The 21,667-nt window shown below is 47.6% G+C and overlaps 2 long non-coding RNA genes and 1 other non-coding gene across 10 annotated transcripts; 1 reads left to right on the top strand and 2 right to left on the bottom strand.

Annotated features, from left to right (window-relative positions):
- The first annotated feature begins 51 nt into the window (after positions 1 to 51).
- On the top strand, positions 52 to 123 carry TRNAE-UUC (transfer RNA glutamic acid (anticodon UUC)). The gene has a single exon. It is a non-coding gene; the product is annotated as a tRNA-Glu (tRNA).
- Positions 124 to 2,917: 2,794 nt separating this feature from the next.
- On the bottom strand, positions 2,918 to 9,848 carry LOC147599350 (uncharacterized). 8 transcript variants are annotated; one of them, XR_015259647.1, is made up of 6 exons: positions 6,488 to 6,607; positions 5,934 to 6,002; positions 5,104 to 5,190; positions 4,341 to 4,400; positions 3,772 to 3,834; positions 2,918 to 3,664 (listed from the first exon to the last, which is right to left on the bottom strand). It is a non-coding gene; the product is annotated as an uncharacterized LOC147599350 (long non-coding RNA). The 8 variants fall into 8 exon arrangements; XR_015259646.1 differs by having other exon boundaries at positions 4,262 to 4,400; positions 6,488 to 6,603; XR_015259650.1 differs by lacking the exon at positions 6,488 to 6,607 and adding an exon at positions 7,399 to 9,848 and having other exon boundaries at positions 2,918 to 3,834.
- A 2,121-nt stretch (positions 9,849 to 11,969) lies between these two features.
- On the bottom strand, positions 11,970 to 19,219 carry LOC147599351 (uncharacterized). The gene is made up of 4 exons (XR_015259652.1): positions 17,956 to 19,219; positions 15,118 to 15,216; positions 14,759 to 14,883; positions 11,970 to 12,724 (listed from the first exon to the last, which is right to left on the bottom strand). It is a non-coding gene; the product is annotated as an uncharacterized LOC147599351 (long non-coding RNA).
- Between the last annotated feature and the right edge of the window lie 2,448 nt (positions 19,220 to 21,667).

Below are 21,667 nucleotides of genomic sequence, written 5' to 3' on the forward strand. Positions count from 1 at the left end.
ACGGGCCAGCGTAGGGCTATGAGGCGGGCGGAAGAATCGCCTGTCAGCGCCTCCCATATGGTCTAGCGGTTAGGATTCCTGGTTTTCACCCAGGCGGCCCGGGTTCGACTCCCGGTATGGGAAGCTTCAAATTTTCTTTGGGCCTAAATTGGGGGACAGAAATCCTTTTTTTTTTTCCGCAGAGCGCCCCGCTGCCTCTTTCGGACCGCAGTTTTGCACCCCAATTTCTCGACCCCAGGAGTCTCCCGAAGCTGCAGGAAGCGCGCTGCCACTGCAAACTCCATCTCAGTTTAAAACGCTCAAGCAAATTGGACAACGGAGTACCTAACTACATGGGTTTCTGTGCATTTTTCTCCAACGCAGGCAAGAAAATTGCTGCTTGTGTCCTACAGTGTGTTTTAAACCCCCTTGACTATTGCCCAAGGCAAATACTATTGTACCGCGACTCTGAAAATCTGCTAAAGGCATACACACTGAAAAAAAGCAGATATATATATTGCATATACGTAAATAAGTGTGTAGGGGCAGTCATTTACGCTACACCACTTTGCTCTTTGCTGCTCTCGCGTGCCTCCCTGTGACAGGACAGCAGCCTGAGGAGGAGGTTCACAGCGCTCTTCTGGACTGACTGGGGAAGGCGTTTTCTTCCTTTTGTAAATCAAGGAGAGGTGGCTCCCGGCCAGAATGTCTGTGAACGGGAGCTCCGCATTGTCATGTGCAACGAGAATGTTCTTTCTAGACTGCTATGAAGAACGGGGCAATTGCACATTTCCTGTAACAGCAACCGAAGAACTCGAACAGTCACTTTCCTAGATCAAAGAACAGATTGCCTTCTGCTTGAGAAATGCCTTTCTCAAGAGACGCAAGGCTCTTGGGAGCCCCCTACAACCACAGGCTGTTATCCACATCGCTTACCAAGCCACGCAGACGTTTCCTTACCTACTTGAGGGAACAGACATGTAAGTAATGAAAACCATTCTAGAGAACTGGAGACAAGAATAGGCAGCTACGAAGTGCGTAAGGGTGCAGAGAGGACAGACAGGGCTTATCGAGTGTCGGAAAGACAACCTGCATTGGTGGGCTAAAGGCAGATGTAACAGGCTGGTGGACTGCTAGGAGATCCCCCTCCCTTCTCCTTAGGCAAGTAACCTAAATTACTACTACTTTAATTTAAAAAGAACTTGTACAGTTAAAATACTCCAACACTTCCCTCTGACAAAATGACCCTTAACTACTTAAGCGTTGGAATAGAAGCGATTGCCCCAGAGGATTTCAGGCTTTTAAGCTTTAAGCTTTTTTAAGCTTTCAGCCTTTCCCCCCACCCCTATTCCCCATTACTGAAGGCTTTTAAGAGCCAGCACAGACGTGAAGAATGGTTTTACGTGTCTCCTTCTAAGAGTGGGAAAGATGTCAAGAAAACATCCACCCCGCTCCCTTTTTATATTTCTCATTTCAAACCCTGAGTACAATATCCTCATCAGACCTTGAACCTGAAATTGTGGAGCTCTGTAGTTTTGTCTGACTCCCTGCTGTATTTATTTTGCGTTCACGCAAACTGTCTTTCAGCAGCAGCTATGATAACGACTTTGTGTTCTGTAACAACGCGCCAAGGTCCACCTCTGCCATGGGAATTTAGAGGCACTTCCCCTCTTCATTTCTCTTGCTGAACCCTTACATGTCTCAATTAAGCAGAAAAAAACCTATTAGCTGTGAAACAGCGTAGAGCAAGCTTCTGTCAAATTAATGTTCTGAAAAGCACTGTGTGTTTAGCAGTTGCTAGGTCATAAAACACTACTTTGCATAACCACTAGTACAAGCTACTGCTACTAGGTAGCTGATTGCTCTTCACTTCTGGAGGGAAAGTAGAATAACACACGTTTTTTCTCCCCCGCCCCCTTCCGTATGTACACTGCCCCTATTTTTAAAGCACATTTTCAAAGAAAAATGTACAAAGTCAGATTACTCCGCTAAAATCCATCTAATCCCCTGATATTCTTACAGGAGAGAAACTTGTCTCAAATTCTAGAACCGAGTAAATTTTATAATTTAACTGCACAACGCCAGCACTCACTCACTGCCAGCACCTCATCTGAGCTATTGTTATTTATAAAGTGCCTTCTGCTACACAGACTGTACATTGTATACTCCAGCTGTTAATGCTAGAAGCTTTATTGGCAGAACTTTCCCTTCAACAATCCAAAAGGCTCCAACGCTACAAAAAATTACAGCTCAGGGACTGCACAGAAATAACACCACTACTTCACGAGACAATCTGCAGGCACTGAACAAGCAATCGTACTTCTTCGGACTTCCAACCTCTTGCTTGCACGATTGTTACAATAAATCACCAGAAGAGCTCCAGCTATGCTATTTCCTTGACAGCCTGCTCCGGGTTTTGTATGAAGCGGTAAGGGGCGTTTGCACGCAGACAAAAATGTGAAGATACCAGTACTGTGATCATCTTTTGCAGTAGTACAGGAAACAAAGTAGAAAGACTTTGCTCTGTTCCAAAAATATCTGGACTTCGCTAATTGTGGTCCCACCCAAGTGCCAGAAAGACCAGAACAGCTTCATCACGTATCTACTGTTTAGTTGGCTTCATTGCGCTTAATTAAATCACACAGTGACTCCACAGGATTGTCACTGTTGATCAGCACCCACCTTCTTCAAACTGAGCTGCCAAAACTTTAGTAAGACAAAACATTTTGGCTAAGAGTGGGAACTTCCCGCTCCCCGGGGTGAAAAAGCAGCCTGTGATTCACCGTTGTCTGACAAAACGCATAGTAAGCACTCGAGCAAATTACAAGATTTCTTCCAAGGTGTCTGACCACTGTACCGCCTTCACGGCAAGTTCTCCTTAGTACACTAAATGTTTTCATCTGCTTTAAATGCTTTTATGTAAGAGAAACCGCAAAACGAGGCAATACAAGATTTAATTTTCACGTGCCCAGGGTTTACATCAGTAATGTACGCTTCTCGCGGTGTTTAAGGAATGAATACGTGCTCCTGCGCAAGTCTGGCTGCTTGCAGAAGACTGCACGTGTCAGCAGGTGACACGGGGGCAAGCAGGGACTCACTCTTGTCCTCTGGCCGCAGGCACTTCAGCGGACGTCGCCAAAGACGCTGTCTTCACGTTCTACTGGAAGGGCCTTCCCAGCATCGCCTGGAAGTACTAGGAGGGGAGATTTAAAAGGCAGGAGTTTGGTACCACCCTGAGCTGCCAAGATTAGACAAACTGCTCTAAGTAGAACGGGTTTGCACAGAAACCACAGACTCTTTCACAGAGGCACAAAAGTATTAAAGTATCCACACCAAAGGAAGTAAGATACCTAATCACCTCTGGAGCTATTCGCAATTTTAAAACAAGAGAAATAGACAGCCAGCCCTCCCTTCTGCCCCCAGCCTAACGGAAGGACATCAGTAAATCTTGTTTAGAAGCTTTTTACTCAGTCTTTAAAAAGACCCAAGCTGCAGGTTAGCAGTCAAACTCTCTGACACAGGTGAGGTGGGCTGAAAGGCAATTTCTTTGTGCCTGTAGGTGAACAGGCTGCCTCCCTTGCTACAGTGGCACCCCGTGTCAGCCAGGAGACAACTGCAGTACCACCAGAAGGGTTTCAATGCATTGAGAGCTTAATTTCAGAAGCGGATCACGCACAGCACGTACCTAGAAAAAAACACCCTGCACAAAGGCGTGAACTGACCCGTCACGCCCAGGGGCTGGCTCACGGGCACACTGAGCGCACAGCCCATTTCCACAGCGTGAATTCTTACTGAACACATCACTGCTTGTGAAATACAGCACACTGCAGTCATGCTTTTGTCCAGGGGGTGAGTCTGGAACAGGAGAGAGAAGAAAAAAAATAAATAGACGGAAGACAAATATGAACAGAAGCCATTTGGAATTCAGCCACTCAGCCGTTCTCGATTTATTGCCCGTGAAGTGCATGCATTCAGAGTTCTGTACATTTATTTTCCCAGAAGCCTGACGCCAGGCTGCAACGCGTATCAATGGAAAGAACCGCACAACTGCCTTGGCCTGTAAATTATTGGCTTTAACCAGTGGCTACAGCGCTGGCCTGCCTGCTCAGAGCTAACGTTAAAGCATCAGAGCAGCGTGATAAAGCAGCTCGTAATTCTGGAAGTGGACATAAAGGAGCCTGTTTTGCAGTTGCGAGCTGAGTTATAGCATTCTCGCTAACAACCCGCTGCAGGGATTGGGAGCTTCCCTACGACACCAAGGAGCTGGGTACCGATTAAATACCGTGTTCTGAAAGTGGGAAGAGAGATCTGAACGCCCATCTTCGACCAAACACTCGTGACATAGCAGAGATCTGGTGTACCTCTCAGGTTTGCTGTGGATAGGCTGTTCCAGCTTCTTTACTTGGCAGGTGACACATGCCCTATGAGGAAGCAAATAAAGCAAAAAATAAAAAAATTGAGATAAACAGATTTGAGAGAGCGTCACAGAGTTTCACTGACCTCTCCCCTACCACTTTTTGAAGCGCGTGGGTCAAAGTACTTGTAGTCCTGTGACCACACGCAGTCCTGAGAGGCTGATAACAAACGGTGCTTGTTAAACCGGAGTGAAACTATAACACTGTATAAGTTTAACAATCTCACATGGATTTGCCACACAGACATTACGATAAACCAAAAAGGAGAAGCAAAATACTTAGGAAATACTCTGTCCCTTGGCAAGGCTGCGTTCAGGTAGGCACTGAAATCCACCTCCAGCGGGGCGGATTCTCACCTGGACACAGGGCTGATCAGCGGGCAGCCTGCAGGGCAAAGCTAACGCCCTGCCAGGCTGGTCAGTTCAGCTTTTTCTAAGATATCTGGATGTCATGCAAACCTCAAGCTGACAGAAGAGGCAGGCTCTTTCTTGAGAGTTCCTCTGTTGCTTTTCGTATCAAACTGCTTCGTAGTGTCTATGTAACCCCCTTCTCAGCTTTACAAGAGTCATAATTCACCAGGCAGTGCATCCCCTCTAAAAAGGCAGAAAAACCCACAACTGACTGTCTAAGCAACACGTTTTGCCTACATTCTAACTTCTTTCACGAGATGTAATCCCCAACGTCCCCAGCCTCCAAAAAACCCACTTACCATGAATTCCGATTCCGGTTTCGGCAGCAGCTGTGACCACACAGACCTTTTCTCCAGTTGTTCTACAACCCCATGCAAAGCTTTTGGCTAGGAAGAATGACAGCACCAGAAAAAAAAAAAAAAAAGAAACAAAATTACAAATAACAAGAACCTTACTTATTTACCAAACTCTGGCTCACATATGTACTGTACATTGCTGTATGTATATACATATGAAATACATACATGAAATATGACAAGGATTACAACAATTGTGAGAAAAATTAACACAATTACAGATGTGAAACCATACACCTATCTTCCCTTGACCCCGCTCTCAGCCTGTGCTCGTTAGAAATGTGAGAACTTTTTTTCGTAGTCTGAAGCTGAGCTTTCAAAGTAATTAATTTGTAGGAACAATGTGAAAAATGTGTGATTTCATTCAGGTTTCCCCAGGGTCATCCTGGAAAGATTACAGACCACCCTAGGGAATCTGTTTCTCTTCCAAAGGGTTGCAGCTACGTGGTGAGATACTCCGTGGGACTTTAATCACTGCTTTATTCAGCTACTTGTTGCAATTAGAGGTTGTAAAATTACACAAAATCGGGGGTGAGGGGGAGAAGGATCGGAGTAAATATACAAAGTATTTCTGTACAAAGAACAAAATGTAAAATACAGAGAGAGGAGAAGTGACTGCAACTCTGAACTGGACAGGTTGAGCCCAGGGAAGAGGCTACTGTTGCAAGGACGAAATAAAACGTAAAAAGCCGCAGTGGGAGCCGGAGATGAGATCTTGGAGACACAGGCGCCGTTCTGGCGGCAAGGCACGGTACCAACATGACGACACGTACCCGTTGGGATGCGTCGGATAGGAAACTGGGATGCACCCGGAGAGGATCCATCGCCCTGCTCCTCTGCGCCTGGGAAAGTCACAGAAAGAAAACTCCGGGTGAGCCCTGCTGCCCCTCTTAACCCCACAGCTAAAGCCGGGCTTTGGGGCCCAACTCTGGCACTCGGCACCGACAGAAGTTCACGCAGCCGGTTCTCAGAAGCGCGTTTTTCTCGTAGAAACCCACCAGCGACCGTCCAAGCTTTGGGAAAAACGGATGTCCGAGCAGAAACATCCCCTTCCCTCGAACGAAAAGAGCGAGCATCGCCCTGCACCTCAAAAACCACCCAAAACACTTCCTGCTATGCTTTACAGAAAGGGAGTACAGGTGCTCTGAGGGCAAAACAAAAATTGACGCGGCTCTTTATAAACGAAAAAACACTCGCGGGCGTTCAGCCCCGCACTGCCCAGCCCGGCGGACGCCCGCAGGGCCGGACCCAGCACCCGCAGCGGGACACACAGCGCCAGGCGAGCCACCCCCCGCCCGCAGGGACGCGGCTGCTCCCCGCGCCTCACCGGCCCCCGGCAAACGCAGCCAGGTCCCGGCCCCGACCTCGCCCAGACCCGCCGCGGCCACCGGTGCGACCCGCGCCGCCCGCATGGCACTGAAGGCCGGTGCTTGGCGGCCCCTGCCACCGCCAGGCCTTCCCCGGTGCCTCCCGCTCGCTCCCGCCCCGGCCCACGCGTCTCCTTACCGCGGGTGGCCCGCGGAGCCTCGCCGGGACCCGCGCCGGGACCCGAGCCGCCCGCGAAAGCCCGCCAACCCCAGCGCGCAGCCGCGCAGCGCATGCGCAAGGTAAGTTACGCATGCGCCGTGCGGGCGCGGCCTGGGCGCTCGGAGGCGGAGCCGGGCCCCGCCGGCCTGGCCCCTTTCCGCGGGCACCGACACACAGGGCCGGCTCCCGGGGCACGGGCACCCCCAAATCAGGACCTCCCCTCCGCCTCAGCAGGGACGGCAATTAGATTATCTTCTATTCTTTCAAAATCTGCCGTAGGTGGAAGGCGCTGCTCTCGCTGTGGCAGGTCCAGCACAGCAGCACCCTGCGCGGTGCATAAACGCGGCGCGACTGCAAGATTTCAGGCTGAGGAGCAGTCTGAGAAAAGAAAAGCATCAGGAAAAGCGCAAGAGGACGCTGAGGGGAGCCCCAGCCCTGCTGTAAGGAGCAGCCCGGCTTTTAGGCGTGGCCACAGGGACAGAGAAATGTGTTCCTGCAGCGCATAGGAGAAGAGGGGCTTTTAAAGACCACCTTTAATTACCAAAACATGTAAATGCAGAAGGGACCGGAGGTGTCTACCAACATGCTATGGAGCATAGGTAAAGTGAAAAAAAAAAAAAACACAAAAATACAGAACAACAATAAAAAGTCGTGAGAACAAACTTGAAGGAAACTAGGATTCAGGGAAAGTGATGTGGCTCCATCACTCACAGTTAAAAGTTTGAAAGTGTGCTCTCCTGACACGATAACCGGCTGCAGCGCTCATCGCGGCTGGTTTTGCAGGCTGATCCTCCGAGGAAGGAGAACTTGGAGAGAAGCCGTCGCATCCAGCAGTGCAGTCGGGTTCATTTTAGCTCTTTTCCTTGAGGCAAGTGTCCCGAGTCCAGAAGGAATCTGTGAGAGGTATCAAAATCCAATAGACTGGAAACAGAGGGAAGATGAAGTGCTGTCCCTCTTCTAGGAGGTGAAAGATTGAGAGAACTGTGGCATAAGCGTGTGCATAATAAGCCTTTTAAGATTAACTGCCATGGCCAAAGTTAAACAGCAAATTGTAAACAAATGAAGGGAGAAGCAGCAGGACATGGATCTCACTCAAAGCTGCCTCCACCTCCGAACGAGAGAAATCCTGTTTCTCTCACTAAGGATAAAAGTCCTTCGTCTACAGCGGTTAACACATCACCAGCATCTCTGTATGTAACATACAACATCAGACATATATAAAGAGAAGTAACTTTACCTACAAAATATATTTTTAAGATCTGTGAGAAGCTCAAGCAAGTCACTTAAGTCTACAAACGCTTTCTACAGCACGCTGTACTTGCGCAAACTCAGTGCAAGCGTGGGGCCCGGGAGGACAGCACTGCAGCAGCCGTTGCCTTGAAGAGCAGAAAATTGCGCTGGGTGGAAGCCAGAGGTCCCTCAACGACAGGCATTGCAGAGCGCTGCGCGGGTGCCATGCCTACCACGCGGCAAGGTGATGACAAAGAGACTTTTATTACCGAGGCGATGACGAGCACACGGCAAAAATGTGCAGCTACAGTGTTCCTGTCTTGGGGAAAACAGCAGCGACTGTCAGTCCTTGCGGGGAAGCTGGCTGATCTGAGAAAGGTGTTTTAGTCAGGAACCAGCACAGGCAGCAGCTTCACAGCAAGGAGCACGCTTTGAGGGTGAAAACCCTGCGCTACAGAAAGGAGCTTGCTGTTCTGCACAGCTGGTCAGAACTGGACTTGGGTGCAACTGTTACTCACAGTATGAACACCAGCACCCCTGCTCACCACCAGAAACGGGGCTTCCTTGGCTGGAGAGACATCCGTTTGGTTTTACTACTTCAGTCTATTCACCTTTTTCTCTTCTCCTGAGCTTACAGATATTGTCTCTGCTCATTTTCACACATGCAATCTGATAACGAAACAAAACAGAAGCAGTGAAAGCAAAGCTAAGCCAGGAACAGTTAGCGATATCCACGTGGCTGGAATGGCTTATTTATTCCTCCGTGCTAGCCTAAGCAGAGAGAAATAACAAACAATTGTTACCCAGGCTGGGACACCTCCTTCTGGAGGAGTTTCTGGTGATACCAAGGATCCTCTAAACCGCGTTTCTGCTCTGTTATTTTATCCGGTTCCTTAGGGCTGCTGACCCGTCCTCTCTTGTGTTCCCTTCACCATTTACTGCTGGTTCCATCACTATAGCAAACAGATAAACTTTGCATCTGATTTAAATGAGCTACTGTAACATTTAAGCATCAGTTCTCACCACCTTCTTTTTCTTTTCTGTTTTCCTTAAAGGAAAGATCTTACAGCACCACTTGCTGTAAAGCACTGCAGCTGAAACTTTTTGGAAACAGCAGATGCCATGTTAAGCTTTGGTTATGAGACAGCGAGTCCCCTAATACCCCACCATCCCGTCGTCTGTTGCAGTTATTTTTGTTCTGGGTCAATCGCATTATTGCTTACAATAATTCTAATAGGAAGGAAGGGAAATCTGTCTGTGATTCACTGCTATGCGTTATTCAGCACTTGGTAAACATCCAGCACACAGCTCTTTCCCAGCTTCTCCAGAGCGCTGGCACGAGGCACTGCAAATCAACATTTTGGGAATGAGAATTTCATTCATTCAGCCCGCCCCCAGCCATCAAAACATGCGTCACGGAAGGCAGAGCAGCTTGAGAGCCAGAGCCTCCCAACCTGCCCAGCTGCTGGGTATGTTCATCGGGAAACAATTAGTCTCAATCAGCCTCCACGGAGGAGAAAAGCAGCGCTGACATCTCTCCCCACTCTGCGTGGCCACGCCAAGTTATCTGGCTCTCTTCAAACAACTGGAGGAGACCCAGCCCCTCAGCTGTAGCCTCGAGATGGCTGTCAGGAGTCCAGGAGTTTGCTTCCAGACTAACAGCAGAGGAAAGCGGTGCAGGGGTGAGGATGCTGAAAACGCGCAGGGCATTAAGTAGTATCTTCATCTAGCCCCTCAGCGTGGGCTTGCTGGCATTAGTTATGTCATTTTACAGAAAAAGCAGGTCAAATCTATTCTTGTGACTCACGTTTACTTCTAAAAAATACAAACTTGGTTATCAAGGATTCAAGTTCCACCTTCTTTGCTGAGGAACATAAGACAGTCAGGCAAATCCATAATGGTTTACTGGCTGAAAAATGCAAGCTCTGACCCATCTAAGTGCTAGTACTGTGCCACGGTAAACCCTGAGGAAATCTGACATAAATACCGAGTAACTGTCTGTAAAATATTCTCTGACACGCTGTGTTGCGCTGGCACACATCACCTGAAACGGGTCTTCGGGCCGTGATGCTAGTATCACGTTACCAGCGTATGAAGACAGCTTTGTCCAGGGAAGATCTCGATCTTAAAACCCCTTTGGTGTTTCCTCTTTCATAAAAAAACAAACAAACAAACAAAAAACCCTCCAAAAAAAACCCAAACAAACAGGATTAGTTGTGTAAATCAGGATTACTCCTAGAAAATCACATTCAAGGCATTTGTGTCTTAACAAGTCTGGGTGACATCAGAAACTAGTGAATTCAGCCGTTTTGCACGCTCCCCACGTCCCCCCCCAGATTCCCCTGACGGAAAAGCACGGTATAGGAAACGGATTCTGCAGAGACACAGCGCTGTGGTTAAGTCCCCGTGCTCAGCAGCTGTCACTCCTCCCTCTATATATGCACATCTGGAGCGAAAAGGGACGACTGAACTCGCACAAAGAGAAAGCTTCCCTAGCTTTTGTCTTTTATTGCGCTGACACACGTCTGTAGACTCTGCCGAAAGCACTCCGAGCGTTTCTGGGCTCTTGCTCATTACAGCAAGTATTAAAAAGAAAAAAAACCACCCGAAACTGTCAGATACAAGAAAGATTTGCCTCAGCCCAGTATCAGCTTTCCGGCAGGAGTGGATGGGATTAATGGCTGCTGGCAGGCCGTGCGGCTCAGCTGAAGCGAGTGCCGCGGGAAGACGGAGAGCTCCAGCAGGCTCAGAGACATAACTCACTCCAGATGCCTTCGCTCTGGGTTCTCGTTCTCTCCCCTGGTGCGATAATGACCCTGATTTATTAGTGAAGCCACAGCAGCACCCTCTTCCCAAGCGGTGTGCTGTCGTTACAGCTCGCCTGGCTTCTTTGTTAATACTCTTCATCCCTCCCATTTCAGGAAGAGCAACGCTACGAGGCGGAGGAGAAGCTGTTGCCTAGAGATCAGTCCATGACGCTGATATCCAGGCCGTGCTGTTCACCAAGCGTTATTAACCAAGCCCGGGCCATTTCTGCAGGGGTTATTTGGCTGTAAGCAGGTTTATGGGGGGCCAGTGTTAAAACAGGCAGGAAGGGCACACAGCCTCTGTTTTCCCTCTCGCACAGTGGCAGCACACACGATCAGTTCAGGTTTGCGATCTGCACGCTTTAAGGCGCGGCAGTTTTCAAATCCCAGGCTCACCATAAAGGTGGGAAATATTTTCCAGAATCAGACTGGATTTTAAGTACTGGCCTTCCTAGCACTATTGTCTTTCTTCTTCCATCCCTTGATGAATCTGGCTGCGGTCTACTGTCTGGACCTGAAGCGCCACACGACATTCAGGACCAGTGACAGACCCCGCCAACCGGCCGGCTCACTGAGCCCTCGGCACGCCGCAGCGTGTACGCCAACAGCACCCGGTCTCTAATCGCAGCATTTGCATCCGGCACTTCACACACACAGCATGAGCCTGGAACGTAAGTAACGCTACCCCGGCTCCCACTCATTTATGTAATCGCTGCCTCCACACAAACACGTGGTGAAACAGACTCAAAGGAAAGCCCCAGGCGCTCAGGACCTGCATCCTGCTGTCTGGCCCATCGGCTAAATCGAATCCTGGCACACAGAACACTTGCCAGGTCACTCAGACTCACTCTCCCTTGTCTAGGGCAACGCTAATCTTGTTGATTTGCTGGGCAGGGTCCCCGGGACCCCTTCGCTCTGGCACTGATCACCAGGCCCAGGCCAGGAAACAAGTCAAGCTTTCAGCATTGTGAAGTTACCAAAGCATAACCCAAAGCGTCGCCCCAAATGTCTGTTCTACGGGACACAGCCAGCTCTATGCCCATATGCCCTTTTCGTAAAGCAAGGAGGACCCTGGGCCAAGCTTCGGCTGGTGGAGCCTTTCTGGAGGAAAACAGGGCGACAGCTGGCATCTGACAAGGGATGTAAAGCCTGGGAGCATCCAAGCTGAAAAGCAACTCGATCTCCGCTTCCCAGGCAGGAAGCACTCGGGATTCATTCATGTCACTGGGTAAAATTTTGGTTTCAGGTAAATTTAAGCTAATTGCTTCCTCTGGCAGTTTGTTTCTCTCACTGAGCTCAGGTTGCTAAAGGTCTGGAATGAAATTTAAGATACAGCTTTTGTAGACAGCTCATTATAAGAAGTACAAGCATGCTGAGCCATTTGAAAGTTGGGAAAAGCAGGCACATTTTTACTAAATTATTCATTGTAATGGCTAAATACACACACCATCCTAAGGGCAGGGCACTAGCCCAGACTTTTGTTCAAGAAAGGCTGCTTGGGTGGGACAGCAGGATGGAGCCCCTGCCTATGCAGGAATCTTGCTGCAACCATCTATTTTTGTTACCTCAAGATGAGATTTCTACAATGCATTCTTTGTGGGATCGCACCCCGAAATGACTGGGGAGTAAGAGGTACCGTAAGATCCTGCTTACGAAGTCACACGTCACGCAGAGAAAACATCCCGTAACTGCTCTGGGCCCTGCACGCGGTGCCAGCAGGCTCCAGGTGGAATTCCAGATGTTTGGTCTTCATCCGTAAAGCACCGAGTTCTTTAGCAGCAGTGGGGGCCCTTTTCCCTGTGCCAGAATGCTGAAGCTGAGACCAGAGGCGAGTCTGGGGGATCGTTCGTGTGAGGAGGAGGGAGCTGATGGCAGAGAGCTCCGTATGGAGCTGCTGCAGCCCTCAAATCCTTGGCGAAGTTGGATAAAGCCAAAAGGTGATAGTCTCTTCTTGTGCTGAAATACTCATCAATATTTCATCGGTTGTAGGATAGTACAGTCTAAGGGAAAAAAAAAAAGGAAGTATTTCAACATCAGCAGCTCTGTTATGTATTTTAATGTATGGCACAGGCCCTTCAACACTCTCGTAACTTACAGCAGTTAAATCACAGCTACATTTGCTTTGTTGTTAAAGCTGGGCCAGAACCCTACCTCCGAGACTTAAATTGTCTCACATCCAGACTGTTCAGGGTGTAAACATCGTCTAGAGCGCTTCCCAGCCTCAAAACTTCTGGCACTGACAGACCCTGTAGCGGCTGACACAGGAGTCTGCCTGGATGCAGGGTGAACAGGTACGTAACGACGTTCCTTAGCTGCAGACGTCTCTTTAAAGACTCCACCCTCCCCTCTCTGTTCTAGAGTTTTTTGGCTTTTTTGTCCTTTCGCCCCCTCCACCCATTTCTCCCTGTCTAACCTTCCGCCATCTAGAAAGGCAAGAAGCTTTCTCCGCTGACAAAGTCCCTTCTTTTCTCCTTGTGTTAATCCTTCATTATCGCATTGTTCTCTGCCGCTGCCCTTGTCTCCGACCCGCAGCCCTGCCTGCCACCCCCGTCGCCCAGGCGCTAATCCACACTACGCACTGCTCCAGCCCAGCGAGACGGACCCTGTGTCACGGGCCAGGCGTGACGCAGAGCCTCGGCGTTTCTGACGCAGAGCGGGTGCAGGTATCCCCGGGGTCTCAGAGGAGCGGGAGATGCTGGGGAGCTCTGGAGCACAGCTGGGTCTAGCAGCTCGCACAGCCTCACTCTCCCAGCTGGCAGAAAGGGAAGCAGGAGGCATCTAGAGATTTGGGGGGATGGAAGGGAGGGGAGAAGAGGGCAATGAGACAGCAGGAACTGAACGCAGGGAAAGGCAGAAACTTCCTTGTTCTCTCAGATTCAACTATTAAAAAAAAAAGGGAGGTAGTCGTTACATTACCCAATGCTCAGGCTCCTTCTCAAGCAGCAAGGTACCTGCTTCGGAGGGACATCGCCCCTGGGACCAGTAGCGCTGGTAGCGCTGCCTATGCTAGCTGTGGTCAAAAGTAGATTTTTAAAGAAATTCCAAGAAACAGTTTTTAATTTGCTTTTTTTTTTCTTCAGTTGTTGTTAACAGGCAGTAGAAAACAAGCATTCATCTAACAGGAAAAGCTGGTAATAAACCGTCCCGTTAAAACAAATTACCTGGATCTGCTCTCCAAAGCTGACAGCCCAGCAGCGTTCAGTCTCCTATCTGCCTATGCTTGGCTTGTTATTCAATTAAGACAGAGATAGGGATGGCAGTCTAATTACACTGAAATGTGAAACTGGGCCTGGAACAGCACACTGTGTATATGGCCCAGGAGACAGCAAGGGAAGGAAGTTTCTGGGATGGAAAGAGAGCCGCTTTCATTTATTAATGGTTTTTCAAACGAGGGCCATCTTGGAACCCCAGCAGAGATGTACCCCCACCGTAAGGGCTGTACCTCAGGCAGTTTAACTGGGCTCTGTGTAACCCTCGCAACTGACAGTCGAAGGTTCGACCTTCTTCAGTCCGTCCCCCTGCCCAACTCATTAGCTTCTTCCTGAGCGGGCCGGAAGGGAAGACACAACGTCTCCTCACCACCTTGTGACTCAGAAAAGGTGCCTTTTTCTCCCCACTATCATTATCTGCCAATGCCTCAAAAACTACCAGTAAAGCCTTAAACAAAATGTTCCATTAAAGTATCGTCCCCTTGTTATTGAAATGGGGGCAGGCAGAGCACCGACCAGTCAGCGGGTGCAGCAGCCATCCTCTATCACCCTTCTCCCCCATCCTCCTTTCCACATTTAGACCACAGTTCCTCCTGTCAGAAGAGCGAGAACGATGGAAGCCTACAGGGAACCTGCTGCACAGCCCAATTAAATGCAGCTGCTCCAAAATACCAGCGCATCCCACAGCTGCAGTGTCAGTGTTAGCTTCCCTGCCTCGCAGCATCCCTGGTGCTTGCGGAAAACAGGATGGAGATCTCCTCCCTCCCAGCCCTCAGCTGGGCAGTGCTCACGCTGCCCAAGTGTCACCTGATGCCTGCTGCTTACCTCCTTTCCTGTCCTTGTCATCGCTCTCCTCAATTTGAGTACTGCGCCAATTTTCTTCCGTGCTTGACTCCTGGTTAGTTGAGGAGAGGGCGCTACTTTAAATGAGCGCTGGTGCTTGCCAAGAGCTGAAAAGAACAAACATGATCTGTGCACTCCTGAAGTGAGATGAAGGCAGCTAAGGCTCAGGATATTGAAGTTATATTTAAAAATAAGAACTAAAAGCAAAGTCTTTCCTGTCAGCTCATACAATGCTTCAGGAGAAGCAAATGTTTCCGTGGGCAATAGGAAACGAACGGGTATTTCTTACAGCGATACTCATGTCAGCATGAGACAGCCCAGTAACCAGCTCGCGGTATTACCTTCAGGAGTGTCAAGGGCTGAGGGAGTTGAACAGCTTAGAAGTCACTTTCTGGTTCTTTGCACCATCGGATTTCTCTCCAACTCCTGGCTGAGGTACACTGCGGAGAGATCACAGAAGCAAGTTTGATTTCCTGAAGCTGTTGGTGAACTTGCCCCATTGATTAATGCAGTTGCAATATCCCGAACTGCAAAGTTGGTTCCGTTTTTCAGCATTACATTTCCTCTTTTTTTTAAGAAGGAAAAAACTCAGCTGAACACTACTCCAGCTCCATTTCAAGTCTGCCTATCCCAGAGTGACAATCCTCTGACCATTTACTGTCACGCCAGGAACAGGATTTGACACGTTCTATATAGGAGATGTATTTTCAGGGCCAGCTAATGAGCTGATAGCTGTTTGTCCCCTCAACAGGCAGACAAGCAGTCGTGGCTCTGAGAAACCTTCTCAATTCCAGTCACAGGCATGCCAGTCTGGAGCGCGCAGATGAAATGGAAACGCTATTTTCATCTACGTTGAACATGTTTTCAGCTTCTGATGGAGATGGAAAGGCACTGGGTAGCATTGAGCGAGATGTACGACTAAGGAGCCGCTCCGGGCCAGCGGCTACGGAAGGGTATTAGGAGGGAGGACTGGAACCAAATTCATCTTTCCAAGAAATGAGCTAGCCATCCTCTTATCAAAACTGGACTCGAGCCTTCGGTTTGGAAGGGATCACGCTGTCGTAGTTATTTTTCTTCATCATCCTGAAATCCTCTCCTGATCCAGCTCTGAGAATGTGTCTGTTTGGAAGGCTTGCATGATCTCTGGGGTTTTTTTAAGGGAGTGGAGAGGGAGGGCTGGGTTTCAAAGAAATGTGTGAGGCAAAAGGAGTTCTGATAATCCAAGACTGCACTGGGATAATTTCCAATGACTTTTAACCTTTTCAGACCAATGGATTTACATCTGCTTAAACCAGCAACACTTTTTGATCCTGGTCTCTCATTTGGCAAATGAGGAATCTGAAATCAGAATTATTCTAAGGAATAACAAAATGTTTGTCGATCCGGTTTGCTGTTACAGCCTCACCATGTAAGCAGTGGAGCCTCAGTGCTCTGTGTCTGCCACGGCAGAGTAAAAGTGAATTACGGGGAGGCAGTTTCCGCCTCGGCTAAGGAGAGCAAATGACCGAAATGCCTGCTCCTGGTACATAAAAGCTGCAATTACAAGCTCATTATTTAAGCAGTGTATTTCTGATGCTTAATCTCCCTGGATTCATTCAGACACTTAGAAATCTTTCTGACAGGATCCTCAAAAACTCAGCAGGTCTGAGTAACTTTGAATATTTTACTCTACATTCCTTAGAACAGATTTAAATAAATTACATTATAACCTCTGTATTTTAATAATTGCAAAGCCTGCAGGGGAAGAAGTAAAACCACTTTCCACTTAATACGAGTTTACCAACATCATTTAAAAAACCCAACAACAATAAAACCACACAAGCACTCTCCCCCTTGATTTTAAGAACAATTTACTTCTTTTTAACTTTTTTTTTTCCCCTCTAATTTAGCATGGCAATGATACGGAGCTGAAATTAGCAGGAGTACTACAATAACAACATTATTTTCTCTGTTCTTTATGAGCTAATGGCTTGAGGCTCTGAAGCAATTTTGATGTCAGGCAAGATGGAGCCTGGCTTCCCAGCAGACAAAAGCACAATATCGTTCAGCAGATTAAGCCGCCCGTACCTGCCAGTGATCTGTTGAACTCCTTATTTATTGCTCCTACAGGAACTTTGTTGCATTGCGCTGTGGTTAGTACTCCTGTGGTCAGTGAGATCTGCCATACTTAACCCTCCTGCCAGGTTCTTTCTTCTCTTCATTATCCTGCCAGGCAATTTAGTTCTTTCTTAGTCAACAAATTGCTACAGAATTAAATTAGTATTGCTGTAGAAATTAGTCACAGAGTACAGGCAATATTATATGGGGCTCGATGAAAATATTCTCTTGAACAGAGCACGACAACTATATTCAACTAAATAAAAGCGATACATCAGTTCTTTTCAGTCTCTTTGGGTCAAATTCTATTACCTGAGTGTAAAATGAGAATGAGTTTGCTGATTAGATTGAAATCCCTGCATGTTTCACTCTAACGAAGCAGAGAGCAGAATCTGGCTGTTAGCCTTTGTCAAAGAATTTGCATTTCCATTATTTCCTTATTGATAATTCTGAGATTCAGCGAGACTTGTCCAATCCTTGCTAGCTGGCTCACAAAATGTTTCAGGAACAGAACAAAACAAACCGGCCATGTCATTTCTAGAAACTGCACACAATTTTCTTCTCTGCTAGTAGGACAGCACTGACCCGATGGCCAGTGCTTCAGAGTTTTATCTGTAACAGCCCTAAGCCGAAAGCTGGCTAACAATGGCCAAAGGGGTGTTATTAAACAACCAGCAGTTACAAAATGAATGCATGTGTCTCCTTTTAGCCCTCTCCTGGAAGATGCTGGGTTTGAAATAAAGGCGCCGGGAGAGGAAGGGGCACAAAAAGTAACGCCTGCGTCCACCACGGCTGCAGCGCGGTCGGGCTGCTGCCCTCCTAACAAATACAGCGACCTTTGAGCTCGCGCTGCGGCGTGAAGGTCGCTCCTGCTCCCTAACGCTGCACACTAATGCATTTACCAGGCTTCTGCGTTCTCCTAAAACCCTTTCATCTGCAGGGGTGAGCTCTGAAGGGACTCAGAGGCCAGCCAGAAGAAATTACTGCAGTTTTGCTGTTTCCACGGCGCTGTAACAAGGGGAACACAGAGTTAAGGCTGAACCAGGTGAGAACAGAGTTCTCTACCTCAGCGGTTTACTCACCTACGAGTGACCGTGCTGTAAAACTTGCCCCCACGGCCAGCTCCAGCAGTTCTTATGCAGCGGACACTGGAGATTCCCTTGTTTCACATGTATAAACCAGGAAAAATTTCTGTTCTCCGTTAGCTTTGTCCGCCAGGAAAGCAAAACCTCAAATTGCTTCATAGGGCGACAGAAATCATCACTGAACGAGACACAAATGAGGAACAGAGGAATGTAATCTCACTGCAAATTTAACTGTCCAGGGAACTGCTCGAAGCATGATGGGACGCAGGTTCCCACGCGTGAGTTCTGAGCAGGCTGGAATAGATGCTTGCTTTTGTTAAACAATGATGCCCTGGGTACCTTATACCTTACTCTCATACAGCTGCCATCCACAGCCACATTAAGTGACCCAGATAGAAAAAAACCTCTGTTTGGAGCATACTTATTTTGTCTCTTTTTGCTTATTTTTATTCTGTTTCTCCAGATAATAATGGTAAAACATGTGTGACTATGTCACAGAGTTTAAAAAAAAAAAAAGCCTGTGATGTAGTTCCCCATTTTTCCTAAAAGGGGATATCTGTGTCTGCTTGTCCCTTGCAAGCAACCCTAAAATATATTTAGACAGAAGCAAGTAAAAGGGAAGCCTACAAATAGCTTCAAACTCATGAAATGATAAACTGGAAAGAATAACAATTTGCCAAAAGATAATTAAGACATATAGCCCTCTGTCAGGAAAAAAAAAAAGATGAGTAGGATGTAGTAAAAATATCATGAGATGGTTCCAGTACAGTATTCTTTCTCTTCCCTCCTGACATGGGGACAAAAACCCCTTGAGAGAAATCAGCACTGTATTCAAATTAAAAACAACAGCTGCCACCTTCTACAACGTAGCAAATAAATTAATAACCATGTAGGGCGGGGGATGCAAAAAAAAGCCCTAGGCACACAGCGCAACTTGACTTGCTAACAATGTTCAAGTGGAAACCAGTAAAGCTGAGTCAGATGTTAAATGGATCTGCACAAGCAACGAAGGACAGCGAAGAGCCTGGTGACAAACGGCGCGGTGCTTCTTCCTGCTTATTCTGCTCGGCACGCAAGGGCTCGTCAAGGTCTCCAAAGAAACAGCCGGTCTTTGGGGATCCTTGGCAAGGAAAGCTCGTCGTGTGTCACCGACGGCTTAATAATGGCACGTACCTACAACGTGCTGAGGAATATTCCTGCTTCTTCCCCGCCTCTGTTGCTGAAGAGGGGTCCACATCAACTTCAGCTGACCCGCGTAAAACCTAAGAGGGGAAGAAATAAATCAGTAACCTGATTCTCCTCCCTATCACTAGGTGGTTAGTCTGCATTTTACAGTCATGCATCATCTTAAAGCACAGGCTCGCAGCTGAGAGTGAACACATTACAGCAAATTGCCACCTGCCTGCTAACTTGTCTCATGCCGTGCGTGTTCCCCCCCAGCCCTCCGTCCGTGGGAAAAGGATGCGACCTCACCGCTGGCGCAGACGGAAAACGTGCACGTCAGCTCCCCTGAGGGAAATCGTTCGCTAAGCCACTTCGTTTCTTTTGATCACGTGCTAACGTATTGGTTGTGTTTCCCCATTGTGGTTTGTTAGCAACTATGCCAGAGAAGAAAACCTGTATGGAAGGAAAAATTTAGGCCATCTCTACTTTGAGGCCAGGGGGTTTATCGGTGCCAGTTACTCCTGATGCTAAATGGGATCAACGAAGACTGAAGCAGACCAAAACCTACCGTTGGCTTGACAAGTCCTGAACTCCAGCATACGTATTCGACAAATTCACATTTCTGAGAAACTGTAATTCTGCCGTCTCTTAATTTATCAGTTCTTGGTCTTTAAATACTAGCATTTATTTTCAATTGCTCGCAGACCTTACCACTGACCTGTAAATAACTTTAATCTGATAGGTTATTTTGTGGGATAGTAATTAGCTCATTCTTAGGTTACTTCAGAAAATAAAATCTGGTCTGCACCTGGTTTTATTTGTTTCCAGAAACAAACCCAAACCAGTGCTGCCTTATGCTTTTGGGAATTTTGCTCCCATTCAACGTGTTCCCTGGCCACCTCATGACAAAAAATAGCGTTGATCCCAGCAACAGTGCTGCCGTGACAGAAGTGCACTACCCTAGCAACACTGCTCCGGAAGGAAATACCTTTTCACCCCAACAACTACAGAGCGCTCCGGCTCTCTAAGGCCCTGATGCTCTCTCTAATGTGCTAAATGTGTTCTAAATAACACTGGTGTGTTAGTATGCCATCCCTAATTGTTACCAGTTCTGATTCCCTTAAGAAATGGTACTTCATCCCTCTACCATTTGTACCTTTTCTTGGTGCTAACTTTTCCAGCTCCTGATGTTTAGCTCGAATTTTTGCTGCCGTAGCTTCAGGTCATCATTCTCTGTCCTGTCACAGTATGAAATGGATTATGCTGTCCCACAGGAAAGGGATTAACAAAGTAAGGGATGTGTCCTGGGTTACCTCCAAGACAGAGCCTCTAGTTACGTCTCCTCGGAGGAATCTCTGTCCTAAATTAGATGAATGTAGTTGTCTCTGTCCTTCCATTGCCCGCGTCCTTATTCCAATGCCCTCCAAGACAGAACCTGTCCAACAAATGGCATGGTTTATTCTTGATCACCAGTGATTAAGTTACTCTGAATAGCACAAGAGTGCTAATTTTCTCCCAAGAGTTTCACATTCTCTTGAGAAACAGTCACATCCTTGGGCTTCAAAAAAAAAGTTTGGGCTGCTTAAACCATTCAAGGGAAAATTGTCCTAAGGATTGATGCTAAGACTCTCATAACCATCTCCATGAACACCAGCTTATACACAGCATGCTCAGAGCAGCCAGAAAGAGGAGGAGATGTCTTTTACAAGACAGATGATCCAATCAGGAAAAGCTAATCCGAGCCTGATGCTACGAGTCCTTGTATAAAGGACAGAGAGCAACTAATCTGAGCAGAGACGCTGCAAAGAAACCAACTGATTTATTTGTCTCAGAGCTCGTATTGTGGAGATACGTACTTCAGAGCTGTATCTTCCAGTAAAGGATGGGAAGTATGAAAGAATGAGCTACTCAAATTGGCAATGAAAGTAAATGCAGAGTAAACAACCTCACAGAATGTATAAGGCTGCTGAAAAGAGTTACAAATTAAGTGGCCTCATTGCTGCTCTTCAGAAAACCAACTGGTTTTAGCAGAAGGATGGCAAGGAGAAGAGGGCCTTAAAGAAGCCCTAATCCTGAGAAAATGAATCTGGTGGCAACTCAAACAGATGAACTGGCTGAAAATGAATGAGAAGGACTCTTTACTTGTATCAGATAAGGGAAAGTCATACCTCTTTATACCCTAAGGGAGAATTAGCCACCTCATCTGAACATATCAACAAAATCATCTGTTGCAGACAGGGTGAGATCTACCTCACTGAGGTTTCAGGAAGTTGAAAACCTCCGCCTAATTGTTTTGGGATGAGATTAAGACTATCTAAATACCCCTTGGGCTTGTATTTGATGCAATTGTGGCAGATAAGTCCCTCAGAGGATTCAGAAAACTGATGCCCTGTGCACTCCTGTATTTGGAAGGACTTGCCAGTCAGTCCGTCGCCTCTGGATCTTGTGCTGATGCAGCTCCTGGCGTGTAGCGCCCAAGGTCCAGAGACATGCAGATATGTTGCTATGTAGCCCAGCTCACGTTGGTGAACGAGCCTAAAGCAAG

The sequence above is a fragment of the Chlamydotis macqueenii genome, chromosome 11, assembly GCF_036417535.1.
Source record: "Chlamydotis macqueenii isolate bChlMac1 chromosome 11, bChlMac1.mat, whole genome shotgun sequence".
Taxonomy (NCBI): domain Eukaryota; kingdom Metazoa; phylum Chordata; class Aves; order Otidiformes; family Otididae; genus Chlamydotis; species Chlamydotis macqueenii.